The sequence below is a fragment of the Aedes albopictus genome, chromosome 2, assembly GCF_035046485.1.
Source record: "Aedes albopictus strain Foshan chromosome 2, AalbF5, whole genome shotgun sequence".
NCBI lineage: Eukaryota > Metazoa > Arthropoda > Insecta > Diptera > Culicidae > Aedes > Aedes albopictus.
The window spans coordinates 61697154-61709738 of record NC_085137.1 but is presented as its reverse complement, the minus strand read 5'-3'; the positions used below and the strand labels follow the sequence as shown (position 1 = coordinate 61709738).

The 12585-nt window shown below is 41.9% G+C and overlaps 1 long non-coding RNA gene across 1 annotated transcript; it reads right to left on the bottom strand.

Moving 5' to 3' along the window:
- Window positions 1-216: 216 nt before the first annotated feature.
- On the bottom strand, window positions 217-3522 carry LOC134288934 (uncharacterized). Its single transcript, XR_009998179.1, has 2 exons — window positions 1453-3522; window positions 217-1361 (listed from the first exon to the last, which is right to left on the bottom strand). It is a non-coding gene; the product is annotated as an uncharacterized LOC134288934 (long non-coding RNA).
- Between the last annotated feature and the right edge of the window lie 9063 nt (window positions 3523-12585).

The following is a 12585-nucleotide window of genomic DNA, read 5'->3' as shown; positions in this document are numbered from 1 at the left end:
TATGAACATCAGTGTGCAGTTTAATGAAAAGGTTTTGTTGAAAACTATCCTCAAGCGGTAATTTATGAAATTGCAAAAAACGTTGTACGCAACTCGGTGCAGAACTCGATTTTTACAGCACTCGCCGTAATTATCCAACTCGGCAAGCCTCGTTGGATAAATGTACGACTCGTGCTGTAAAAATCTTCATTCTGCACCTTGTTACGTAAACTACTATTTTACATCCGTAACACTTTTATCAACATCTTGAACATTTCAGTTGTTGAAATCCAAAACGATAAATTTAAACTGATTTTAGTTATTAAAAATGTCTATTTTGTGTGAACATATTTCTTAAATATTAAAATGTGCACGTCAGCGATACGTTGGGTGATTTTGAAAGATAATAGCTTTTGATTATAGGTAGATGCATTTGGCGAAAAATTGCGATAAATTTCGCGATTTTCATACGTTTTTGAAGGTTTTGAGCAAAATATTTTGATTAGTATTTGATCTACAGTGAACCACTGTGCGCTCTGTTTGCTACACGCAACATGCAAAATAATCACAGCTGTTCTCTTGACTGTTCTTCTTTACAGCGCCACTTCCCAACAATATCGTATAATTATCGCATGCGCATGAAGTAAGGAACGAAGCCAAAAAAACAAACTAAATAATAGTAGAAAAAACTTATGTCCGCATTTTCCACTCTGCAAATCTAAACCTTCCAAAACATCACCTCGTGTTGATCTTACCTTCCCCCCACGGCAGTTACCTTCCTCACCACGGACCATCGCTGGCTGAACGAGCAGAAAATCAAATGTGCCTTGACACGCACACAGCCAGGTAACAGAAAATGAACACTTCGTTGTCATCAGACAACCGTTAGTGCTTGAGCCGTGCAGCCAGAAATAATATGTACATAATCTTGTTGTATGAGCCATTGTACGAAACGACAACAATGCTGATGATGATATTAATTTCCACGTATTAAGGAGCGAGCTCCTGTCAAATTTTCATTCAAAAATTCGGCTCGTAAAATGGACCATTAGCTCCTCAACCGTTGCTTTCACTTGCCACTTTCTCAACTTGTTTTCAGGTATCGATGTAATTTTGTCCGTATTGCTACAACTAACCATAACATATTTTCCACGTTTTATTGTTCTTTTGTTTTGTTTTGTTTTAAGCAATTCTGGATTCAGCACCATGGATTTTAGTGTATCGGTCTTGGGCTTTACCCGACTCAATGCACGCACTTCTGTTGGCCTAGGGCTTCTCCCGGCTCAACATTTAAAAGGCTTGGTAATGAGCCGTACTCTACGCAAGCATTTTGTTTTGTTTATTGTATTGGTCTTGGGCTTTACCCGACTCAATACATGCACCTCTGTTGGCCGTGGGCTTTACCCGACTCAACACGTTTTTTGTTTTCTTCTTTTTATCGGTCTTGGGCTTTACCCGACTCGATACATGCACTTCTGTTGGCCTTGGGCTTATCCCGACTCAACATTAGGAAGGTTTTTTTTTTGTATTGGTCTTGGGCTTTACCCGACTCAACACTTGCAGCTCTGTTGGCCTTGGGCTTTACCCGACTCAACATTTTTTTTTTTTTGGTTATAATCATTTTTGGCAACCATGTCGCATGAACACCTTACCTCATATTGGAAACATAATTGACACTAACATCACTCACACTCGCAAACAATATATGTCTTGAAATCTTTTACCTTTTTATTTTTATTTTCAATTTAATTTAAATTGCACTATGAACACTTGCCAACGTCGTGGCAGGATCGCCAATGTGATATCCTACAATTTCTATATCTATCACTTCACAATTACTCTAACTGACACTACTAATTTATAGTCTAATTCTGGCAATGTGACTGCACTACCGTTCCATTGCTAATCATCTAGTCAACTGACTGGTCGCTACCCACACACTTACATCAGGATGCCACAGGTACGTCAATTCGATCAAAAGCTTTACTGAAGTCTGTAAAGAGAACTTCCACATGATTGCCATTGTCCATGGCCGTTAACGAATAATGTATGAATTCGAGCAAGTTTGTACATGTTGAACGTCCTTTAAAAAACCCGTGTTGCGTGTGAGTTATTCTGTTTTTGACCATGTCGAATAAAGTTTTATTGATTATTGCCTCAAAGATCTTCGGAATGCAAGAGATTATAGCTATTCCACGGTAACTACGTACGTTGAATTTTTTGCCACTTTTGAAAATTGGCACTAAAAAAGAGCTTTTCCACGTTTCAGGGAAACTACCTGATTCCAGTGACATGTTATAAAGCCAGTATAACGGGGATGTAAGTTCTACTGATACATTTTTCAAGAATACTGGTGGAATCCCATCCGGACCAGCACCTTTGGAGGCATCTAGACTTTTTAATGCGTCCGTTATGTCATGTACTTTGATTTGATGAACGTTGATGTCTTTAGATAGCTCAGGAAGAAATGAAAAATATTCACGATCCCGATTTTCCTCTGAATGTGTGGTGTAGACTACTTCAAAGAATGTTGCAAAAAGATTGCAATTTGCTTCAGAGTCTACTCTAACTTTTTCGTCAAGGTGCATTTCAGGTGGAAAATTGTCAGATTTTAATTTAGTTTTAACGTAATTGAAAAAATTCTTCGGGCATGATTTTATTTCCCGCTCAGTTTTCTCTTTATACTCCTCGGATGCAATATCAATGGCATGATTTAATTGGTCACAAATATTTAAATAATTGGATAAGCTTTGATCATTCCTGTATTTTTTGTATGCTTTATGTGCTTTCTGCTTTCTGTTCTTCAGGTTTTTAATTTCTCGATTGAACCAAATGGGGTACCTTGAGGTATGATGATGTCTTCTTTTCTTCAAAGGTATATTGTCGTGAATTATATCGTATAATATTCTGTAAAATGTTGTAACGGCATCTTCAACATTTTCTTCATTTCCTAACACATTTTGCCAATTCACCAGAGAAATTTGTTGTCGTATATTATCATAATTTGCAGAACGATAATCATGAACTCTTCAAAAACACATTCTTCAGGTCTATTGTTTACATGCACAATTAGAGAGAATTCAATTGCTGTATGAAATAGTTCATTTTTCCATAAGGGATGCAATGATTCTACCACACAGAAATCTTCATCAATATTCGTCATTAAAAGATCCAAATAGCGATTCTGTTGATTTTTAACATTATTAATATGATTGAGACCAAGACTTGCAGAACTATCGCATATAAATTGCACCGCTTCATTCTCTCCGTAAATTGGTAGCAAGATGCTCTCATTGTCAACGTCTGGGATGAAATCGATAGCACGTTGATTGAAGTCTCCATAAATATGCACTTTTATTTCGGGGGGAAAATTGCTAATGATATTTTCAGCATTATGATAGAATTTTTCATAGATAACTTTACGTGCATTACCGGGTGGAAAGTACACAGAGACAAAAACATGTGTTTCACCTGCTATTTGCACTTTCACCCATACATGCTCGAACTCTTTAAATTTAGTCGTTTTGATGATATCTGCGTTTAAATTTGTCGAAACAGAGACTTGTTCATTATTCTTCTTCTTGGCGTAACTGGGACGAAGTCGGCTTCTTTGCTTAGTGTTCTATGAGCACTTCTTAGTTATTAACTGAGAGTCTCCTCTACTAGTAACCATTTTATATGTGTATATCGTATGGCAGTCAAGATGATACTCTATGCTCAAAGAAGTAAATAAAATTTCCTTTACGAAAAATTCCTGGACTGATCGGGAATTGAACCCATCACTCTCAGCATGGTCATGCTGTGTATTCACGCATTTCCGCCAGATGTGGCTATATGGGCTCTCAACTTGGCCATCTGAGCCTTCTCTCGAAAGTTGGTTATCCACGTGGTATTTAAACCCTTCTTATCGGTGTAGGAACCAAGTTTTGCTTAGCAGGGAATAGAGAACGTACAACTTCGAATAATATGATCATAAGTCCTATCACATTATAACCTCTGTTAATTTTAGGCCTTAGAAATTAAGACAAAGAGAATAAGGTGCAAAAAAATATTTTCTTAAAATACATTAAGTGCTACTGTACTTTCCAGGCGTCTACCACCTCCAATTAGTGTACGGAGGCGGCATGCACGTGGTACGAAGATGACTCACGACTTTTGGCTGAGCACTCTCTATCTCTCTCGGGAATCTGAGTTGAGTAGGGGAATGCGGCTATGACCTGGCAGCACGCCGGGTGACAGCCAGGAGAAGGAGGCCGGGTGATAAAACAAACCGCACCTGTTTCGCTTCTGTGTCACACTTGGCTGCAAAGTTCCTCCTTCCAAGACATCATCGTTTTAGCATGTCTCGTCGTCGGTCGTTGCCGTGGATGATCGTCTTACCTACGTCCGTTCGTTTGCTATAGCTAGGTAGGTAACCGGCCGGCCGGTATGAGTAAAATGGACGGGGGAGATCCAAACATACAATGGAGAGAGTCAGCCGAGGAGAGCTCCTTGATATCGAGAGATGTTTTTCCTAGCCATTATCAAGTGATTGCAAAAATATTGTTCTATTTATTCGACAAGTGGCGTTCGAATAATATTTGATTTTGATGTTCATATTCAGCAGCTGTTGTAGTGATGCTGCCAAGTGTGGAGTATATGACTTACAGAAGATTTTCCGTGATTTATTTGAATTTGTTCATTTTTAACAATGCAGAGACGAACTAGCCAAGGGCTGAAAGTCTCTTTAATAAAGACAAATCAATCAATCAATTTAACAATGCGACGAAGGGACCAGATACAAAGAGCATAAGTGATTTTTTTTATCAATTTGAAAAAACTTTAAAAATTCTTCGAAATTTACATATGTTGAAAAAAGTTTGATGATTCTATTAAAAAAATAATGTCTGAGTTCCATACAATTGATGAAGAGAAAAAATGTGATAAACTTCTATTAGCATCACTTTACTTGGTTGGCGTAAGATAACTTAATCTTAACACACAATGTATCAACTTACGCCTACCAAATGGCATCCAAGCACCAAGAGGAACTTCTGACACCTAGTCTTTTTCCAAACACCAAAAACAAGTTGCGATTATGGTGATTGCTGCTTGAAGAGTGATAGCCCAACACACTTGTCACAGAAGAGTCACGGCGCAGCTTTTTGTTGCGCATTAGTAACTGCGACTTACTTGTAACAAATAAACACTTACTTGCTAGAAGTAAGTAACAGCGACATCTGCGCAACAAAAACCTGCGCCGCCGTGACTCTTCTATGACAAGTGTGTTACTTGGGAGGTAGATGTTCATAAACCCAAATAAACGCTTTGTGTTACATTACAATTGAAAACTTTGTGCATTTTATTTTCTTGATTGTATGTAACGGATTATGGATTAAAAAAAACATATTTTGAACAGCTCCAGAGTAAAAAAAATAAACAAAAATTTGATGTTGATACAGTTTTTATTGAAGATCCATGAAACAGAAGTTAGCTCATCACAACAGAAAAAGTCAGTATATTCAAAAAGCCGTCACCTCTACGGATCACTATATTCAATCAAATCAAATTAACGCAGCCTTGTAATTAAGTCTTGCATTTGCCTATTATTGGGATGTTTTCTTACATCAAACTTCGGAACCGATTCCTCCAACATCAGCCCAGGTCGAATGTAATTTATTATTTGCGTGTATTTATTTTCCATCGTATCCCATAGTATTCTGCACCTGCACCTCCCCATCCCACGGCAGAATAGCTCAGTATCGCTATCAACTACATTTAATTTAATTTAATTTATATCGGACCCACACCAATCACCATTTACTCTCTGGCTTGTTCCCCACCCTCCCCGTTTTCCCTCTGCCCTTTCCCAGCATGCAGGCGTGCGAGTGAGTTTGACTCCGAACCAAAGCTCTTCGCTTCACATTCTTCATCCCTCCAACTGGCTGGATGGCTGGCTGCCTGGCTGTTTGCCCTATTAGAGAGTTGCTGGCTGTCGATCCAGCATCTCCTCCACGCCCCGTCCCGCCATCCGCCGCACTCGGAATAAGTGGGTACATAAAAAACTTCAGGAAAACAGTTTAAAATGAAATAAATAAAATTGAAATTTAATTAATTTTCTAATTAAATTATCAGCCGTGGGTGGGCGGCCAGCAGAGAAGCAAACCGGAGCGAGAGAGAGAGTACCAGCAAGTGTGTACACACTCTGCCTTGTTGCGCTGTGTCTGTAGAGAGTCAGAGTCGGGAGGTCGGTCGGATGCTTGACTCTGATCTACTAGGTACTCCAGCAGTCGGTTGGTCTTTACTCTCGGGGTGCAACTTCAGCTCCGGCGCCCCGTCCCAACGCGTGCGGAAATTGGACTGCTGCAGATATCAGTCCGAGTGAGGAACTGTTGCTCTCTTGAAGGACGACACGCGTGTGTACTGGGCAAAGCATGTACTCTGCCATGCTCAAGAAAGTTTACAATATTTCTTCCAGACAGATTTTGCTGCTGCCCGAAGTAATCCTGTTCTGCTCTGGACCTGACGGATTGGAGTAAAGTCTAAATTTCATCATTCGTTCGATTTTCTCTAATGGCAGATTGAAAAGCTGCCACTTATGCAGACAGTTTCTTTGTTCAAACATGTGGTCAAGATATGATCCGTAGGAAGTTCATTTAAATGTGTGTAACATATCTGGGCTGCAAAACGGTGAGTCGTTAAGAAGAGCGTCCAACATAGCTCTGGTCCTCACAGGTTCCTGCGACATACTTCCACGGTCAAGTTGATAGTGTAGCCTGGGCACTGTTGTCCTTCTGGCCTCAGCTAGATTGAGAAGGTACATCCCGAGTGTCTGTTCACCAAGGAGGTGCGACTCAAACAGCGTCTGTCTGGCATTTAGCGGCTGAGTATGAAATGCTCCTCCATCGGAAGCTATACCTAAGGTGACAGGGACCTTAGGCCAACCTACTGTTCTCGAACCTTAAAAACTATTACAGAAATGAAAGATTCTGATTCAACAGTAACGACTTTTAGAAACAATGGACCAGAATTGGAACTTGGAATGTATTAACCCTTGCCCAACAGGGTAAAGTGGCGAAACTAGCCAATGAAGCTTAAGATTCTAGGACTGAGTGAAGTCCATTGACCGAACTTTGGAGAACACAGATTAACGTCGGGCCAAATTCTGCTATACTCGCGAACACGCTCCTCGTGGAGATGGTTTCCTGCTCAGCGCTCGTGCCCACGCTGCGCTAATGTAGTGGTAACCTATTAACGAGAGGGTAATTGTGGCCAGATTCAGAACACGGCTTCTAACCCTTACCATGATCCAATGTTACGCGTCAACTGATGCTGCCGAAAGGCAACTGAATGCTGTCGTAGATAAGATTCCGAAAGGTGATATCAAGATCCTCATGGGCGACTTCAACGCGAAGTGTGGTTCCTACAATTCGGACTATGAGTACGTCATGGTACGCTATGGACTCGGAGAAATGAAAGAGAACGGAGTGCTGTTTGCAGAGTTTTGTGGCAACAATGACATGATGATTGGGAGATCGCTCTTTCCTCATCTACCAGTGCATACAGTGATGCGTCCCGGAAAATCTAATCGACCACATCTGATTTAGCCGGAAATGGAGACGAAGCTTTCTTGATGTGCGGAACAAACATAGCGCTGATATTGCGTCCGGCCATCGCGTCATCTCCTAATCGGCGAGATCTGGCGGCGCATTGCTAGGATCCATCGACAGAAGGTGAAAATCGGGCGCTGGTTCAACACACGCCGACCGGAAAACGCTGCAGTGAAAAAGTCCTTCGTCGAAGAGCTAGAGAACCGTGATGCAGACATTCCGGAAAGTGGAAGCGTAGAAGATCAATGGAGAACCATCAAGAACGCCTTTATCGCCACCGACGAGAATAATTTGGGTGTGCTGCGTACCCGGAGAGAGCAGTGCATCATAGATGATACCTGGAAGAAGATATAGGAACGAAGGAACGCCAAAGCCGCATAGAGCGAGCGAAAACACGAGGAGCCAAATCCGTAGCCCGTCAGCGCTATTCGGCACTCGAGAAGGGAGTGAAAGCGAGAAAAAAGAGCGTGAGCGGATTCCAGCGAGAAAGTCGCAATCACCGGTGACATCCTTCGGGATGGTAGCATAAGGCTGAATTTCAAAAGGCTGAATGCACAAAAGGCTGAAATCAAGAAAGTGTAACATAAGGCTGAAATTACAAAAGGCTGAAAATTGAAAAGGCTGAAAATACGAAAATGCATATATAAGTTATACACGTCTTCCTTTTCTTGGAGTAACGCCCGAACTGAGATCAAGCCTGTTTCTAAGTTTTTACATATCGTGTAATAGGTACGAAGATACTCAATGCCAAAGGGCGTCAAGAAAATTTTCATAAAGTTCTTAGTCCGAACGCGAATCGAACGCGCAACCCTCAGCATAGGTATTAGTGTTGAAACTGAGCTTAATGAAGAAGCTCTAGTGGCGCATACCAACGAACACAAAAAGGCACTGATAATACTCATATCGTTAATTTTTCCTTCTTTAGACAAGAGTCATTCTTTCGAGTCATGTTGTTTTGAAGATTGTTGTCATTAAGGCTACTAACCAGTGCTGAAAATTTCATTCCGTCATATCTAAATTCAACCACCTTGTTACCGTTGGATCATAAAATCCCTTATCATGATGCCGAGTAAAAATAATAGAAAAAGAATATTCAAATTGACTGTTGATGTTACATGTTGTTTCCTTATAAATACTTGTCATTTCCAATATTATCCTAAATTTGTTAAAAACCTAGCTAGGGATAGTTACTATGAGCATGCACACTATAATAAATAAATTAATAAATAATTAAACACAAAGTAAATTCTAAATGTTATATTAAGATTCCCAACAAAATTTGTAAAACACATTTCGAACACGACACAAAATACACTAAAATCTGCTGCAGGGGATCATTTCGAATGGTTGTCGCGAGCTAGCTAAAGGACGGTCAAAAGGAGAGGAAAAGGGAATATCGCACAAAAGGGTAGATGACTGGCAAATCTGGATAGAAGCATCGATCTCTTTCCTACTGTGATAGCCAAAGTCAGTAGAAGTTTGCTATTAGCTCTAAAAAATCAGAGATCCACCCGGTAAAATCAAGTTGACCTATTAGGTCTGCCGAAATAAGTCTTCAGCAGCTGTGAAATAAGCTACCAAGCGAATCAGGTATGATGTTCATTGCCAGAAATCTATAAATTCACCCTGCGATATTTCCCTCTGTGAAACCCATAAAAGCTAACCTCCAATTGGTACTCCCATTGTGCTAATAGGACCCATTAATCCTTGGGCACAACAAACCCATCAAAAGGCCGAACTCGCTCGGTCTAAGGGCGGGCATCGTGGTCGGATTGCCTATTGGAAGAGGAACCAGTGATCATAGTACGTCGGACGCACGTTATTTCCGTTTGTAAAGGGCCATTGGAGGCATCCGCGAACACCTTGGACTCCCACAACGACGTGGTCTTGCCCAGCCCATTGTGGATTGACCAAACCGACCGCCAGACCCATATCCCGGTTGAGCCCTCCCTCAAACCGACCGCCAGACCCATATCCCGTGCTTCAGCAACCCGTTCGCCACCCCCACCATTAGCAGCAGCACCACCATCGACGCCGGCCGGCCACCCCATCAACAGACTCTCACACCCACACACAGACTATTTGTAAGTAAGTTAAATAAATTAAGATTAAAACTATTTAGTTGATGTTGCCATTCATTGAGCCTTGATTAGCCCCTCGAAGTAAGCCGACCCTGCAGAGCCGGGAGTCCACGCTCAAGCTTTCCGGTATTCAGGTGAAAGCCAGGGGTACGTCTGACCCAGAGTAACAACCTACAGCTCATTTTAGAAGCTGAACCTGGGAATATAGTATATGATAAACTTGTGCGGCTAGACCAGTTCTGCAAGAAAGTCACGGAAAAGCCGCTTTTTTCGAATATTCAAGGTAAATGTCACGGACTACCTTTAAACAATGCCAAATGATATTCACGGTGAATATTATTTGCATTTTTTGAAGGTAGCCCGTGACATTTACCTCGAATATTCGAAAATAGCGGTTTTTCCGTGACTTTTTTGCAAAACTGGTCTGGCCGCACAAGTTTTCCATATACATACCATATTCTCAGGTTCAGCTTCTAAAATGAGCTGTAGGTGATTGAATTTAGATATGATGAAATGAATTTTTCAACACTGCTACTAACAATATCATCAGAGATTTTTCCTTCTTTGAAATATATATGCTATTCTCTTGGAAAATACTATCTTAGTAACGTAGGCGTTCAATAATCCATAGCATTGTGGCTAGTCGTAAAACATTCTGATTCAGAACATCGTAACTGAAGCATGTACCCCCAAAATGACTTGGTTTGGCCAACCAACTAAGGGACGGTCAATCGTCAAGCTCAAGCAAAACCAATGCGAGTGCCGCGGCTGGGTAATCGACCAACAAGCAAACGTGTTTGAAAACTAGTCAAACCACTATGTCAGCTTCATGTTATTTCAGCCTTTAGTGTTTCAGCCTTTCGTGTTTCAGCCTTTTGTTATTTCAGCCCTTCGTAATTCAGCTTTTTGTACGTAACCCTAGTAAAGTACCCAAAAACGGTGACCTGACTGTATGCGATAATTGGCGGGGCATCATGTTACTGTGTATCGTTCCTAAAAGTCCTCTGCAAAGTGATCCTTAACCGGATACAGGAGAAGATTGATGCAACTCTGTGACAGCAGCAAGCAGGATTCCGTGCGGGATGATACACTAATATAAAGCACTTAAATGACTTCGAATTGGCTGATGACGTTGCTCTCCTAGCTCAACGGCGCTCTGATATACAGAGTAAGCTCGTTGATCTTGCCAGTCGCTCCTCATTGGCAGGTCACGTACATTGAGCGGAGTCGACGGAACGGATGGTTCGACGAGGAGTGCAGAGCGATTTTAGAGTAGAAGAACGAAGCACTGAAGGAAATGCTGCAGCAAGGAACCTGGCAGAACATGGAAGCGGAAACAGTAGACCCGCTTTTTTCGGAATAAAAACGCCGTCTGGAGAAGGCGGAGTGCGAGGAATCTTGACTGATGGAGGTAAGGTATTCGAAAGATGGAAGCAGCACTACGACGAACGCTTGAATAGTGCAGGGAGCGATCTAGGCGTCCGGTGAAGTGACTACGTCAGTACAGCAGGGAACAATAACGAGCCAACTCTCATTTTGAGGGAAGTTAATGATGCTATCCAGCAGCTCAAGAACAATAAGTCTGGTAAGAATGGAATCGAAGTTGAACTTATCAAGATGGACCTTGAAAAGTTGGCCATCTGCACCGGCTTATAATCCAGATCTGGGTGACTGAACGAACAGCTACCTCGACTCTCCCCTAAAATAACTGAGTTTGTGAGAAGTTTTCAAGTCGGCTTTGTCAGCGGCCGCTCGACAAAGGACCAGATTTTCATCGTGCGACCAATCCTTCAAAATTCCGCGAATACCAGGTTCCAATACACCACCTGTACATCGACTTCAAGGTGACGTACGACAGCACCGACTACACAGAGCTATGGAACCACACATTTGCCATGAAATACGAGAACACACCATCAGTGAAAGTTGGGCCTATTATGGGTTCTGCAAAAATGTGCGGCCTAGAAATATTCATCCTCGCACCAAATGCCCCATGTACAAAACACTGATAAGACCGGTGATTCTCTTTAGGCACCAGATCTGCGCTAGGCTTGAGATCAACATGTTTAGGCACCCGAAGTGTTCGAGCGTCGGGTGCTTAGGATCATCCTTGGCGTTGTGTCGGAATGGTGACAAAAGCTGGAAGGATATGATGGACGGAGCATGTTATGGGAATGCCGGACAACAACTATGCAACAACCGGTACCCGTGGCGTAGGGTCACACGTTCGCTTCATATGCGGATGGTCATGGGTTTGATTTCCACGCCTGGCACATGCAATTTGTTGGTCAAACGCACCTGGAAAGCTGGAAATCGGCAAACTGAAACTAGTAATGGACTACTTAAAGGAATAACAGCCAATTCAAAGTGAAAGTAGCACAACTAATTCGATAAAGTAGAATAGAATACAGTTTGGTGCTGTACAAAGTGTTAGGGGCTGTCCATAAACCACGTGGTCATGAGGGGGGGGGGGGGGGGGGGTTCGGCCAATGACCGTTTTGTATGGACAAATATTTTTTTTTGTATGGACTAATGACCACGCGGGGGCGGGGTTCAAAAGTCCCAAAAAAATGACCACGTGGTTTATGGACAGCCCCTTAATGCAGCTGCCAGCATACGGCTCATAATTTGAACAATGTTTTATACACCCAAACCTCCATTTAGGTAATGAGTTGTGACTGCATACATAGATGTTTTACCTAAGTGGATTCAGTTCATTACCTTATTACCTAAGTGGATTCAAGGTTGCAAAGAACTTCAAGAAAAGTGACTATGAGGAGTTTCATGGGACACCAGAGCACTAGGAAGTTTTAGGTGGGTTTGGGTGGTGGTGTTCAGAGTCGTTTGGAGGGTCTCAGCCTGAGACTCTCAGGTGCTTTACAGAGAATCCAAGGTGGTTTTAGAGGGTGTTCGGAGGCATACCAAGAAGTTTCAGA